This window comes from Rhipicephalus sanguineus, unplaced genomic scaffold, assembly GCF_013339695.2.
Source record: "Rhipicephalus sanguineus isolate Rsan-2018 unplaced genomic scaffold, BIME_Rsan_1.4 Seq282, whole genome shotgun sequence".
NCBI classification, from domain to species: domain Eukaryota; kingdom Metazoa; phylum Arthropoda; class Arachnida; order Ixodida; family Ixodidae; genus Rhipicephalus; species Rhipicephalus sanguineus.
The window spans coordinates 22060-35841 of NW_023614935.1; the positions used below are offsets into that span (position 1 = coordinate 22060).

At 49.1% G+C, this 13782-nt stretch overlaps 1 long non-coding RNA gene across 1 annotated transcript; it reads left to right on the plus strand.

Annotated features, from left to right (window-relative positions):
• The first annotated feature begins 7895 nt into the window (after positions 1-7895).
• LOC125756608 (uncharacterized) lies at positions 7896-8346 on the plus strand. The gene is made up of 3 exons (XR_007414632.1): positions 7896-7992; positions 8097-8173; positions 8245-8346. It is a non-coding gene; the product is annotated as an uncharacterized LOC125756608 (long non-coding RNA).
• Positions 8347-13782: the final 5436 nt, after the last annotated feature.

Consider the following 13782-nt stretch of genomic DNA (forward strand, 5'->3'; position numbering starts at 1 on the left):
AAAACCGTCTCGTGCCCTTGTTCGTTAATACATTCATTAACACATTTTAACAAGTCCTCATGCGGCAAAGGGTAATACAGGTCTTCAATATCATAATAAAAGCTCTAGGACAGCCGGGGTTCTCCTCTGAGAGAACCTGAACTAGCGCCTGAGAATACGCATACGAAAAGGGCCTGAAAAAATTCGGCAGATCCCACGTACCGTGGGAGTCGATGTTATGCGAAGCGTGCGGCGGGAAGGTGACTGTGGCGTAATTCCTTTTCCCTGAGTGAAACGTTACAAAATGACTATAAATATTTCTCTAAATTTTATACGCACTCATATATGTTGAAGAGCCGCATATGTGTTATATAATCAGTTTTTTACAGTGGTAACGCTGCCAACGGCAACGCAGGTATTATCAACACCATAAGCGGCAAGCTGATATGCAGTGCTTACACCTGTCCCTTATGATGGAAACGCACGCACGTTTCACCAACCCGTGTGCATGTGTGGAAAAGGTTTCTTGACACTTCTTGAACGAGGTTATTATCACCGTGATCACCGTGATCAGTGAGCACCAGCAGCTGGTCATGGCTTGTTATCGGATCCGGTCGTGATCACGGTGACGAAGAGTCCATGTGTAGTGAAGTACGATGTATAGTACAGCTGTTGGAATTCGTGGATGCTCGGTCATTCCGTCGACAAATTGTTTGTCGATAGAGCCGGCAACTTCTCAGGACCTGAAGTCAGCCTTCGCGTTGGTAAGGTATAATGCTACGTAGACCTAGATAGTGCTACGTAGGCCAGCATCAGTGGATGGCACGTGTCGTATTCGTAGACTACCTGGGCGCATGCGGCCTACGTAGCATAGTCTGCAAAGCGGCTGTCACTCAATCTCGCATCATCCTTGGTCAGCAAACTCGTGCCCAGGAACGTAGGCCCGAAAATGAAAGTCTATTAGGGTGTTCCACATAGGTTTCTCTTCCCAAGCACACTTCTCCGAAACCTCACAGGTCAAACGCAACTTTCTCATGCCCATGAATGAGAGGCATGCGCCGTGCTGCCACAAGGAGAACGAGTAGGCACGAGAAATTGTAGAGGCTTACACAGCGGTCGCGGCTTCTCTTGGTAGAAATTTTATTGGAAGCAGTCTGCGGCAATATTTTAAGTTCCAGTTTTCTAAGCACAGCACTGGTATCACTTATAAACTTATGAGCTTTCAGGTTCATTGGAACAAGACCGCAAAAGTTGAAGTTAGTCCTTTTTTTCTGGCCAGCTAATGGAATTAACTGACAGCTAACATGAGCATCCCTCACAGCTTGTAGGCATACGAGTGGACATCTCATTCCTAACAACGAGCTCACGTTCACAGGTCCTATAATTAATGCGTCTGCCTCTACACCTGATACCTTATATGCCGCGTGACGGAGTGATTTGGTAATCACGTCCACTCTTCAGAAAACAAAACTTCAGTGTGTGTCTTCACAGGCATTCAGATGTTGCCACCGTGATTGCTGAATACGTACTCAAGATTATTTAAGATGGGTTGAGAAAACAGTGTGCCACACTGACCACCAGTCTACCGTTTTGACAAAAATAGGTATGGCACAAAAAGGACGCGGACGAAGTGAACACACGAACTGACAAACTCGAGCGCCAAGTTCCAACTCTTTAATAACAGTAACCATGCCGATTTTTGCATGCTGCCGAACAAGGTAACCTCATTGCAGATATAGTAACCTGGATGAAATAACAAATAATCAGCCAGTGGTCCAACAGATTCGAAAGACATGCGCTGGAAACTGCGTTGACCTGATCTGTAAAGTTATGCCAGTAGAACACGTGCCCATTACAGAATCAATTCGAGTGATAGGCAAAACAGGAAGCGCACAACCTAAACTCGACACATGTACAAGCTGTTTCAAGAACATCACTTCTTTGTACCATACATTTAGTGATGGCGCGCTAATGCACCGACTGCCTGCCTTTTTATTACGAACGCTAAACTGTCTCCCTTTCAGCGCGGCTACTTGCTCTCCTTAGAAATGTGGGTTGACAGGTGTGTCGCACAACCACATCGCGTGCCCTGGCCTGCCAAGTGCCCACTCATGCTGCTGCTGACCGCCAAGCGGTGCTCTCTTGCACGATCGTTGATACACCGGCCTGTTTGACCGATATATACACCTTGCCGTAGCTTAGGGGGGTGTATACCCTACCGCAGCTTTTGCCGCTTGACAGCGCACATTCTAAGCTAATTGAAAGGGTTTGCAGCGCAAGCACGGTAGTGCTGAAGGAAAGGTATAAAAGCGAGGAACGGAAAGCAAAGATGGGAAAGCAAGCTGCAAACCCTTTCAATATGCATATTAACCAACTAGCCCAAATAGCCGTTCTTCTTCTAAGCTAATCAGAGAACAGCTATCACATGTCTCAATTCAGTTTAATGAAGTCATGTGAGCACCATCTTTTTACAGGATTTAATAATCTGATTGGCAGACTGAAAGACGTTCGATTTCCTCCCTCCATTATCACAGGTGTGTGCGAAAGCCTCTTGCAAAAGCTGAAATATCGTAATAAAATGCAGGAGCAAAAAGAAAAAAAATGGGTACGCGCAGCCAGATACAGTGCGCGCATTGTGTTCTCCGCTCCATGCAAACTGGCCATGATTTGCCTTTTGATGTCTAATAAGCAGCCGGCTGCATGCTCCAAGAAGCGCGCTGTCACACTGAATATGTCAGCAATGTGATCTACAATATTCCCCTAAGCTGCGGCAGGTTATACATCACTGCCTCAACGGGCCGGTGTTTCAACGATCGTGCAAGAGGCATCGCCTTGGCGGTCAGCAACAACATGGGCATACATTTGGCACGCCACTGCGAATGCTGTGGTTGTGTGCCATACTTCAGCCAAACCGCATTTCTAAGGAGAGCAAGCAGCCGCACTGAAAGGAAAACGATTGAGGCGTTCCTAATGAAAAGGCAGGCAGTCAGTGCGTTAGTGCATCATCACTAGATTCAAGGAACAGAGAAGTGATGTTCTTGAAACATAGCTTGTAGACGTGCGTTTAGGTTGTGCGCTGCCTCTTTTGCCTATTACACTTATCCCGTAGTGGACACGTGTTCTAGTGTGCTGGCATGATTTTGCACCTCAGGTAGTGCAGCTTCCGGGACATGTCTTTCGAATCTGTTAGATCACTGGCTCATGATGATTTGTTAGTTCATCCATGTTACTGTATCTGTAACGAGGTTACCTTGTTCGGCAGCTAGTATGAATCATTGTGGTTTCGGGTAATGAACAGTTGGAAGTTAGCACCTGAGTTTGTCAGTGTGTGTCTTCACTTCGTCCCCGCCTTTTTTGCGCCATACCTATTTTTCTCAAGTAATGAACCAACTAGCTCAGCGACAAGTCCTGTTGTGCCGTTATAAATTGTGCTATACCTAATGGTATGACATAACTTTGAACTTCTTGTGCAGTGCTTTGTTAACAAGCTTCAATTTTCATTTCTTTGTTTTAGAAATTGGCATCTGACCTGAAAGGAGGAACGGAATGTGGAGGCGGGGGCGTGCAAGCGGAGCGCCGGACCCCGGACCTCTCGCGGTTTTTTTTTCTTTGTCACGGCGCTGGGGAGGGAAGCAAGCTCCGTGGCGTGCGCGAGTTTCCCTTCCCGCCAAATTGTAGCTCTCAGTGATGCTATCGAGGACTTCTGATTTGGAGCAATTTTTGGAGCAGCAAAATTTCCGTTTTGGAGCACTTTGGAGCAGGAAAAATTTTCATCTTGAAGCACTTTGGAGCAGATAATTTTGCATCTGGGAGCACTCTGGAGCAGCAAATTTTACATCCTGGAGAGCACTACAGAAGCATATTGCATTAACATTTAAGCCCCTGAAAATTATTATGGGGCTCTTATGAAGGCTAGAAATATTTGGAATCATTGCAATTCTCACGAAAAAAATCATCTCAGGAGAACTCCATACTTCACTCGCTAATGAAAAAATAGAGAGAGAGAAATAGATTAAAAGGAAGAGGCAGGGAGGTTAACCTGGTGCGAGTGACCGGTTTGCTACCCTGCACAGGGGTGGGGATATAGGGGTCGGAGAGAGGACAGAGAGAGAGGGAGATAAAATAAAAACAAAACAAAAAATGCACACATACACACACATGCAGGACGTCCTATCAGAGCCGTTGCGATAGACCGGTTGAATGCAGAAAGCGCATTAGCGCCTGCACAGCCTTCTTCTGTGACGTTAAATCCTGTCGGTGGCGCAGGATTCTTTCTTCCGAAAGAGTTCGGTCGTTTAGTGTATCAAGCGCGTTGCAAAGCGACTATCTTTGCGAACAGTACTGTGGACAGTCGAACAGATATGCTCAATCGTTTCATCACTTCCGCAGTGGTCACAAGCTGCCGTGTCGGCCATTCCTATGCGGAACGCGTACGCGTAGGTAAATGCGAAACCCAACCATAACCTGCAAAAAATAAGGATTCATGCAGTTTAGTGTTCTGGATCAACTTCTTCGGCGATTATTTTCGACACTAGCAAATAAACAGAATACCGGATAAATAAAATTGCAATTTATGAAATAAAACTCTAAATACATCTATGTGGTTATCAGCAGACGTGGTAGACAAACTCCATGATGTACAGCAGTGCCTCAATGCCAAAGAGCCACACCGTCCCTAATGCATTCCCCTAAGAAAACTCCAAGGCGAAAGCCAGGTTCTTTTTCTTCTCGATCGACGGGTTGATCCTCTCCCACCCTCTCTGCAAGCTTTCTGCACCTCACATGGTTTTGCACTACCTCCTTGATCGGTGCACCGATCACGGAAGCAGTGTAAAGCGACGATGTCATGTGATTACATCATCACGTGACATCAGGATATATGACGCCATGTTAGCGTCACAAGTTTTGACGATGTATGACGTGATGATGACAACATCACATGATTATTTTTTACATCAATCGAACGCCGCCGACGGTCAATTTTCGTGTTTGATAAAGCATCTAAGGCTTTAGCATTATTATTGCGTATTGGAAAGTTAACAGCCTGGCCGTTAACCTGGCCTTACATACCAAACTGTCCTACACCATGTCAACCTTTGTGCCATGCGCGAAACGGCTTCGCTTGTCATCCACTTCACAGCTCCTTAATTTTTTTAAATTTTTATTGTGATAGCAATTATATGGACACTCTAGGCGGATTTTTACGGTCGCTGTTGCCGTAATTTTCCGTATAAAGTCCAAGTTAATAACATCACCACGCGCATTCTAGCTGCGGGTAAAAGCTCGCGAGCGCTGGCGACGAACGCGCTGAAGCGGAGATTAAACTAGCCGGCCGTCTGTCTCCGTCGCACGGAGAGCGTATGAGATAACATCTTCCCGCTTGCGGGCCTGCCGTCGATTGCTCATCAAACATAGAGGAAACGCCCCGCCCGTCTTTCGTAACGAGCATGAAGGGACGCCAGGGGAGCAGAGGGGGGCGGGGGGGGGGGGACAACCGCGTCGTTCGTTGGTTCGAAAGGCACTGTCGCTTGCGCGCGCGCTCTCTCGAGGCATCAGGAGACGGCTCGTAAACTTGCTGTGCTCTCAACGCTTACTTCGCGTTTAGAGAAATCACAGCACGAAAACGCTTCGGTTCCTGGAGCGGCCATATCCCCTTAAACCAGCGTTTTGTTGAGTTACGCGAGATCGGATCCAAAAGAGTTAGCTGCTAGCCTTACTTCGTTTAACAATACAATTTGTTGATATCGCATTCACTGCTTCGCCCTTAAGCGAAACTGAGTTTTTTTAACCGTCAGCTAATGACCCTCGAACGCGAGGGGCGGACGTGTAACATGGCGCAGCCGCTTCACTGTGGGCCGTCAGCGACGGGCCCGCTACAGCTGCGCATTTGCGGCTGCTCCGACCAGGAGATATGCTTTTACAGCGAAAGCTGTTATGAGATCATTTCACCGGCCGTTTTTGGCGCCGTAATTGTCCGCCGCCGCCGCCGCCGGTGTCCGTAACCAGTATCGCTCGAAATAAGAAAAAAAACTAAATAAGAAAAAATTCAGGGATGCAACGAGGTTCGAACCTGGGCCCTCTGCGTGGGAGCCCAGTATTCAACCTCTGAGCCATGCCGGTGCTTGAAACTGCTTTGCAAAATGTCCTATACAGGCTTCATGTCGGGAAGGAACCACATTAGCAAATGCAATATAGCGTGGTAGAAGAGTAAAATAAGCACCAAGCGTCGCACAACGCGAATTCTGTACCAGGCGTCACACAATGCGAATTGCGCAACGAGTAGGCTGTTGAATGCTTCCAACCCATTACAAAGGGCTCTGCCATAATTCTTCATCGTCATCAGGCACGGCATCAATAAAGTGCGCATAATGCCTTAATGCGTTTAGCAGGTACCAACGCTCTCCGTAGAATGACGAAAAATGGCACAGTGCCTGCTACCCTACTTCTAAAAAATTACAATGATTTATAGCGTAGTGGGTTTCCTCGCAAGTGCACTTGTATTGGTTGCCAAGGAAGCCCATAAGCGCATGATCCATTTCCTCGGGTCTCAGTAAAATTACAATGGTTTATAGCGTAGTGGGTTCCTCGCAAGTGCACTTGTATTGGTTGCCAAGAAAGCCCATAAGCGCATGATCATTTCCTCGGGGTCTCAGAAAATTCTGCACCCCCCCCCGTCTCTCTCCCACGTCAACGTATGTTATACAGCATGACGGGAGAGGGAAATAGCGACTGGGCGTCACCCAATGCAAATTACATAACTGGTGGGCCGTTTAAAAGCTTCCAACCCATTACAAAGAGCTGAGCCATATTTCTTCATCGTCATTAGTCGTCGCGTCAACAAAGTTCACATAATGCCTTACAGACGTGTAGCTGGTGCCTCGCTTCTCCGCAGAATGACAAATAATGGCTTAGAAGGTGCTTCCCAACTTCACAAAAATTGTGATTTATGGCGTAGTGGGTACCTTTCTAGTGTACTTGTATTGTAGCCCCAAGAGAGCTTACAATGGGCTCTAGAAACGCCGCTCTTCCAGCTTTCGCTGTGACTGCGCTGCAGTTTCAGCGCAGACCTGGCGTTTTATTAATCAGATGACATTTTTAAAAAAGCAAGCAAAAAATTCGACTGGAACACTAGCTCGTGAGCTCGAAAGGGCAGGGCCTTTTAGGGGGTACTTACCGCAGAGTGATTACAAACTCGGATGTGCTGGTGGAAGGAATTATGAAAAAGCTCTTCTGGATGAAGATCCATGGATAAAGTATATCTGAGGAAAAGTGTCAACGCGTTCCCACCGTTCGCGTGCTCTTCCATAAACGCGAAGCAAGGAAAATCCGATATCGTTCCATATCTACTGCTAGCGATCCCAGATTTCATTCCGCGATGTGCAGAAACAGAAGTGACAAACATTTTAGCGGCACGCATGCAGTTATTACTGAACATTGCTTTCCTTACGTGCCGTGCGACGCTTGAAACGAGCTATCAGCAGCGTTTCGGGAACAGACGACGTCCGCCGATGGAATCGCCGTCGCAACTTTCTCGCTACCGATAGGCCTAGACGTCACGAGCCTCTGCGGAGAGCGCATTTGCTGTAGAACCGACTTGCAGAACAGAAGCTGCGTCGGCACCGTGCATGGCATGGTGGCTTACTCGAGACGCACGCACGAGCGCTATTTATTCAGCGGAATAATTCTTGGTCCGTGGTTGCGACTTTGGCAGCCCCAAAATCAAGCTGCACATGTTCTGACGCGCCGGCGGTGCGATTGCCGGTGATAGACGCCCCCAAACCTGAGACTTTGGCGCAGTTTGGCGCAATTTTCGACGATATTATCAGGATGGCGCAGTAAATACAATTTGGCGCACTTTGGCGCAGTTCGCGCAGGAGTGGAATCGCTGAGCTCTTTCGAGCGAGGACTGCTGAAACACTACACAGAAACGGGCAAGCACTCAGAAGCATTTCGTTTGCCTTGATCCTGGAGGCGCGCGGCCGTCTCCCGCTGCCGAGGATTTGACGCGAACTCGTGGCATTCTATTTTCATCGGTGTATCGCATGGTGAGTTTGGTCTAGCGACAAAATCAAATTTTATTTGCACAATTGATGCGTCAATCTGGTCGTCTCTTCAAGCTGGCAGATCAGAAATGTTCAGGCGAACGGCGGTCATGTTTGTCCGTGGACCCAAGACTTCGTTGACGGGCAAATATGTAAGAATTTCTCGTTCTTATTTGCGGCAATCTTATTGTAAGTCTGTGACCTATTTTGCCGTCATCTCTAGGGAACACTGCAACAAGGACTGGTGTGGATAGCGTGCTGCGCTAGGCTCGCCAATTAAAAAGAATTCTGGTAAGACGCATACTTGGTTACAAAAGCCTCACGCAATCGCTTTTCACATTGAATTTGGTCGCGGGTGTGCTGTAAATGCCCTGCACAATATGACTGGCCGCGGCCGCTTTGAAGGTAAGATTGCGTTCTCATCAATCTATTTATTGTACAATTTGCTTTCCAGTGACATAACGCCAACACATGAAAAACCTCGATCCACCCTGTCTCCCACTATATCTAGTTTGTGCGCTGGTGGAGCTTGAAGCACTTCTCAGAATTTCAGCACACTCGCATTTATTGTGCAGTGTTTTCTTATTGTGCAGCGATAAAATTATTTGTTTAGTTGTGTGAATAGAGTTTCTACATGCGACATGACTGTGCAACTGGTCAAGTAAATAGTCTACATTTCTCAAAGTAATATTCATTGTCTTTTTTTTCAGTCTTTTCCGACGAGGAACAATGCAAGTCTCACATCTCGATGAGGGTGACGATTTACCGTCTCACATCTCGACGATAAAACGTCGCATCTGCGTATGTGTTCAGGGCCAAGAGCACGAGAACTAGCCGAGAAAGGGAGCCGATCCAACAAGAATGCCGTCCGTCTTATTATGTCAGCGCTGTCATGCAGCGATCACGTGGACTGTAGGGTTGCGTTGCACAAGGGCTGATGCAAACGCTGCGTGCGAACAATGTTGCATGTAAAATTAGCGCATCTATACAATGCAAAATAAACATCTAAAGAGAGAAAACTTTATCACGTCTTTTCTGTATTGTGTGTTACGTACTGACACGTTAATTAGTGGAGACCATTATAGGCGTTTAATTCCGTCGTACATGTGCACTCTGCCCGTATTAACTCTAGAGTTAAACGCCTCGGTAAACTACCCGTTCACATTAATACGATACGCACCAACCACCAGAAAAAATCGATGAGTTTGTTAGAACACGCACAACAAAAATTAAAAACAGCCCTATCCCGGGGTGAATGATGAGTGGGCGATGCTCCGGAGGACATCATCGGTAAACCGTGAATACGTACGCCCCCTAAAGTAAAACACGTGAGAAATGTTAAATGACAATATTATTTTCATAACATCACATCTTTCATCTATTCATCATACATACGAAGTTAATAACATCTCGCACCGGCTGCTCAACAGTCACCTGTGAAGCGCCGGCGGTGGCCATTTCCCTGATGTAGGGCTTGGCTGGAGAAGTTCCAGAGGATGGCCTCGGACTAAGGCCTCGCAGTCGCCGACTGTAGCGGTGGACAGGAGTATCCACTGCAGGAACGGGTTGCGGGATCGGACTGCAGAACCGCTTCGTGAAGGGGTGGTGAGCATCAGGCGTTGAAGTCAGAACCGAAGACCCGAGCGTCGTATCCTCAGAGAAATCGTGGTTGCTGCTCGAGGCTTCCACTTCGTCGTCCCCAGTTATCTAGCCGGCCTTGAACACGTCCGCAGAACCGAAGACCGAACGTCGTCTTCCTCAGAGAATCGTGGTTGCTGCTCGAGCTACCCACACGTACGCGTCCTCAGTTATCTCGCCGGCCTTGAGCCGTGTTTTCATCATATACAAGTACCGCCTCTAGCGGACACTCCACGAACTAAACGAGAGTGGCTACATACATACATCGGGGCGCACGACCCACGGTTTAAGGAGCTTCGCCCCTAACAAGAAGCAGAGCATAGTAGCGGCGTCGGTAAATCGACGCTATGTAATGTCGGGCCTTTGTCAACCCGCGAACGGCAATAATCGGCATCGTCGGCCACGGTGGACGGGCCTACATCGGTGCCGACGCAGGCCCACTGAGGCCAATTTCAATCTCCAACACCGGCCCTACATTGGTTGCCAAGGTTGGGCCAACGACATGCAGTTGGCCAGCGACGTCAGGCCGACATTTTGCCAAGTATAAAAAGTTGCTTGGGCCGTACAGATTCGACGCGAGAACGCGAATCCATAAAGAAACAAGTCGCCGAAATGCTACACGACGACATCATCCAGCCTCGAAGAGTCCGTAGGCGTCACCCGTGGTGTAGTGAAGAAGGACGGAACCCTACGCTTCTGCGTCGATTATCGCCGCCTGAACAAAATCACGAAGAAAAGACTACCCTCCCCACGGATGACGACACCCTGGATCGACTATGCAACGCGAGGTACTATTCGTCCATGGACCTCAAGATCGGCTACTGGCAAACCGAAGTCGACAAGATAGACCGAGGAGAAGACTGCTTTATAACACCAGACGGCCATTTCGAGTTCAGGTCATGCCCTTGGTCTTGCTCGCACCTGCGCATTCCAGCGGCGTAGGACACCGCGCTGGCTGGATTGAGGTGGCAGACTTGCCTTGTGGACTTGGACGACGTCACTGTGTTTGCCTCAAGCTCGACGAACACCTCCGCCGCCTTGACGCTGTACTACAAGCATCAAGACCTCTGGCATCACCTGGAAGCCTGAAAAGTGCCGCTTTGCATACGAGGCTATTGTTTACAGCGAAAGCTGTTTGAGATCATTCACCGGCCGTTTTTTGGCGCCGTAGCTGTCCCCGCCGCCGCCGCCGCGCCGCCGCAGGTGTCCGTAACCAGTATCGCCCGAAATAAAAAAAAAACTAAATAAGAAAAAAATTCCAGGATGGAACGAGGTTCGAACCTGGGCCCTCTGCGTGGGAGCCCAGTATTCAACCTCTGAGCCATGCCGGTGCTTGAAACTGCTTTGCAAAAATCTCCTATACAGGCTTCATGTCGGGAAGGAACCACATTAGCAAATGCAATGTAGCGTGGTAGAAGAGTAAAATAACAACCAGGCGTCGCACAACGCCAATTCTGTAACCAGGCGTCACACAATGCGAATTGCGCAACGAGTAGGTTGTTGAATGCTTCCAACCCATTACAAAGGGCTCTGCCATAATTCTTCATCGTCATCAGGCACAGCATCAATAAAGTGCGCCTAATGCCTTAATGCGTTTAGCAGGTACCAACGCTCTCCGTAGAATGACGAAAAATGGCACAGTGCCTGCTACCCTACTTCTAAAAATTACAATGATTTATAGCGTAGTGGGTTCCTCGCAAGTGCACTTGTATTGGTTGCCAAGGAAGCCTATAAGCGCATGATCCATTTCCTCGGGGTCTCAGTAAAATTACAATGATTTATAGCGTAGTGGGTTCCTCGCAAGTGCACTTGTATTGGTTGCCAAGGAAGCCCATAAGCGCATGATCATTTCCTCGGGGTCTCAGAAAATTCTGCACCCCCCCCCGTCCCTCTCCCACGTCAACGTACGTTATACAGCATGACGGGAGAGGGAAATAGCGACTGGGCGTCACCCAATGCAAATTACATAACTGGTGGGCCGTTTAAAGCTTCCAACCCATTACAAAGAGCTGAGCCATAATCTTCATCGTCATTAGTCGTCGCGTCAACAAAGTTCACATAATGCCTTACAGACGTGTAGCTGGTGCCTCGCTTCTCCGCAGAATGACAAATAATGGCATAAAAGGTGCTTCCCAACTTCACAAAAATTGTGATTTATGGCGTAGTGGGTACCTTTCTAGTGTACTTGTATTGTAGCCCCAAGAGAGCTTACAACGGGCTCTAGAAACGCCGCTCTTCCAGATTTCGCTGTGACTGTGCTGCAGTTTCAGCGCAGACCTGGCGTTTTTTGGGTCACGTGATCAGCAAGGGTGGTGTTCGCCCAGACCCGCTGAAAACAGCTGCCATCGCTGCCTTCCCGCCACCCACCGACACGGAAGCCGGGCGCCGTTTTCTCGGCTTGCGCGCCTACTACAGGCGCTTCGTCAAGGAATTTTCACGAACCGCCGAACAGCTAACTCACCTCACGAAGACCGACGTGCATTCAAGTGGGAAACGAAGAAATCGAAGGCTTTGAAGAACTGAAACGACGCCTTCAGATGCCTCCGATACTAGCGCATTTCGACGAATACGCCGATACGGAAATCCACACCAACGCAAGCAGCGTAGGACTCGGCGCCATCCTTGTGCAGAAGACTGACGGGCGGGAAAGGGTCATCAGTTATGCTAGCCGTCGCTATCAAAGGCAGAAACGAACTATTCCACAACAGAAAAGGAGTGACTAGCGATCATCTGGGCTACATTCAAGTTTCGCCCCTACCTCTACGGCAGGCCCTTCAAAAGTTGTAAGCGACCACCACGCATCGTGTTGGCTAGCTAACTTCAAGGAACCTTCAGGTCGCCTCGCACGGTGGAGCCTACGACTTCAAGAATTCGACATTACCGTCGTTTACAAGTCCGGAAGAAAACACTCCGACGCTGACTGCCTGTCTCGCGCCCCCGTCGACCCACCGCCGCAGGACAACAAGGAGGACGACTGCTTCTTGGGAACCATAAGTGCCGACGACTTCGCTGAACGACAGCGAGCGGACCCAGAACTCAGGGGCCTTGTGGAATATCTCGAGGGCAGGACCAGCGTTGTTCCGAAGGTATTCACGCCGGGACTGACGTAGCGTTTCTTGCGCAACGGTGTTCTCCTAAAGAAGAACTTCTCACCGCTTCGAGCCGATTGCCTTCTCGTGGTACCCTCGACATTGCGGCCAGAGGTCCTCCAGGCTCTGCATGACGACCCGACGTCTGGACACCTGGGTGTTTCTCGCACGCTAGCAAGAATACAGGAGTACTACTGGCCGCGCCTTTCCGCCGACGTCACTCATTACGTAAAGACCTGCCGGGAATGTCAGCGACGCAGGACACCGCCCACTAGGCCAGCCGGACTTCTGCAGTCTATCAGCCACCTCGACGATCGTTCCAGCAAATCGGGATGGACTTACTAGGGCCGTTCCCGACATTCAATACGGGAAACAAATGGATCGTCGTAGCTACCGACTACCTCACCCGCTACGCCGAGACAAGGGCCCTGCCCAGAGCCAGTGCCGCCGAGGCAGCGAAGTTCTTCGTTGAACATCGTCTTGCGTCATGGCGCCTCAGAGGTCCTCATTACTGACACAAGTACGGCGTTTACTGTTGACTTAACTCAGGCAATACTGAGATACAGCCAAACAAGCCACCGCCGGACCACAGCGTACCACCCACAGACAAATGGCCTCACCGAGCGGCTAAACAAGACCATCGCCGACATGCTGGCCATGTATGTCGACGTCGAACACAAGACGTGGAATGCCATCCTTCCGTATGTGACCTTCGCATAAAACTCGGCGATTCAAGAAACGACGCAAATGACGCCGTAAAGCTGGTCTACGGAAGGGCCCGGCAACGACGTTCGACGAAATGCTGCCAACTGCCACCGACGAAGCCAATCTCGACGTCACTGCTTATTTGCAACACGCCGAAGAAGCTCGACAGCTCGCCCGCCTGCGCATGAAGAAGAAGCAGAGGGTCGACAGCCGTCACTATAATCTTCGACGACGCCACATGGAATACCAACCCGGTGACTGTGTGTGGGTCTGGACGCCAATACGCCGACGGGGACTCAGTGAGAGCTTCTTCGACGATACTTCGGACC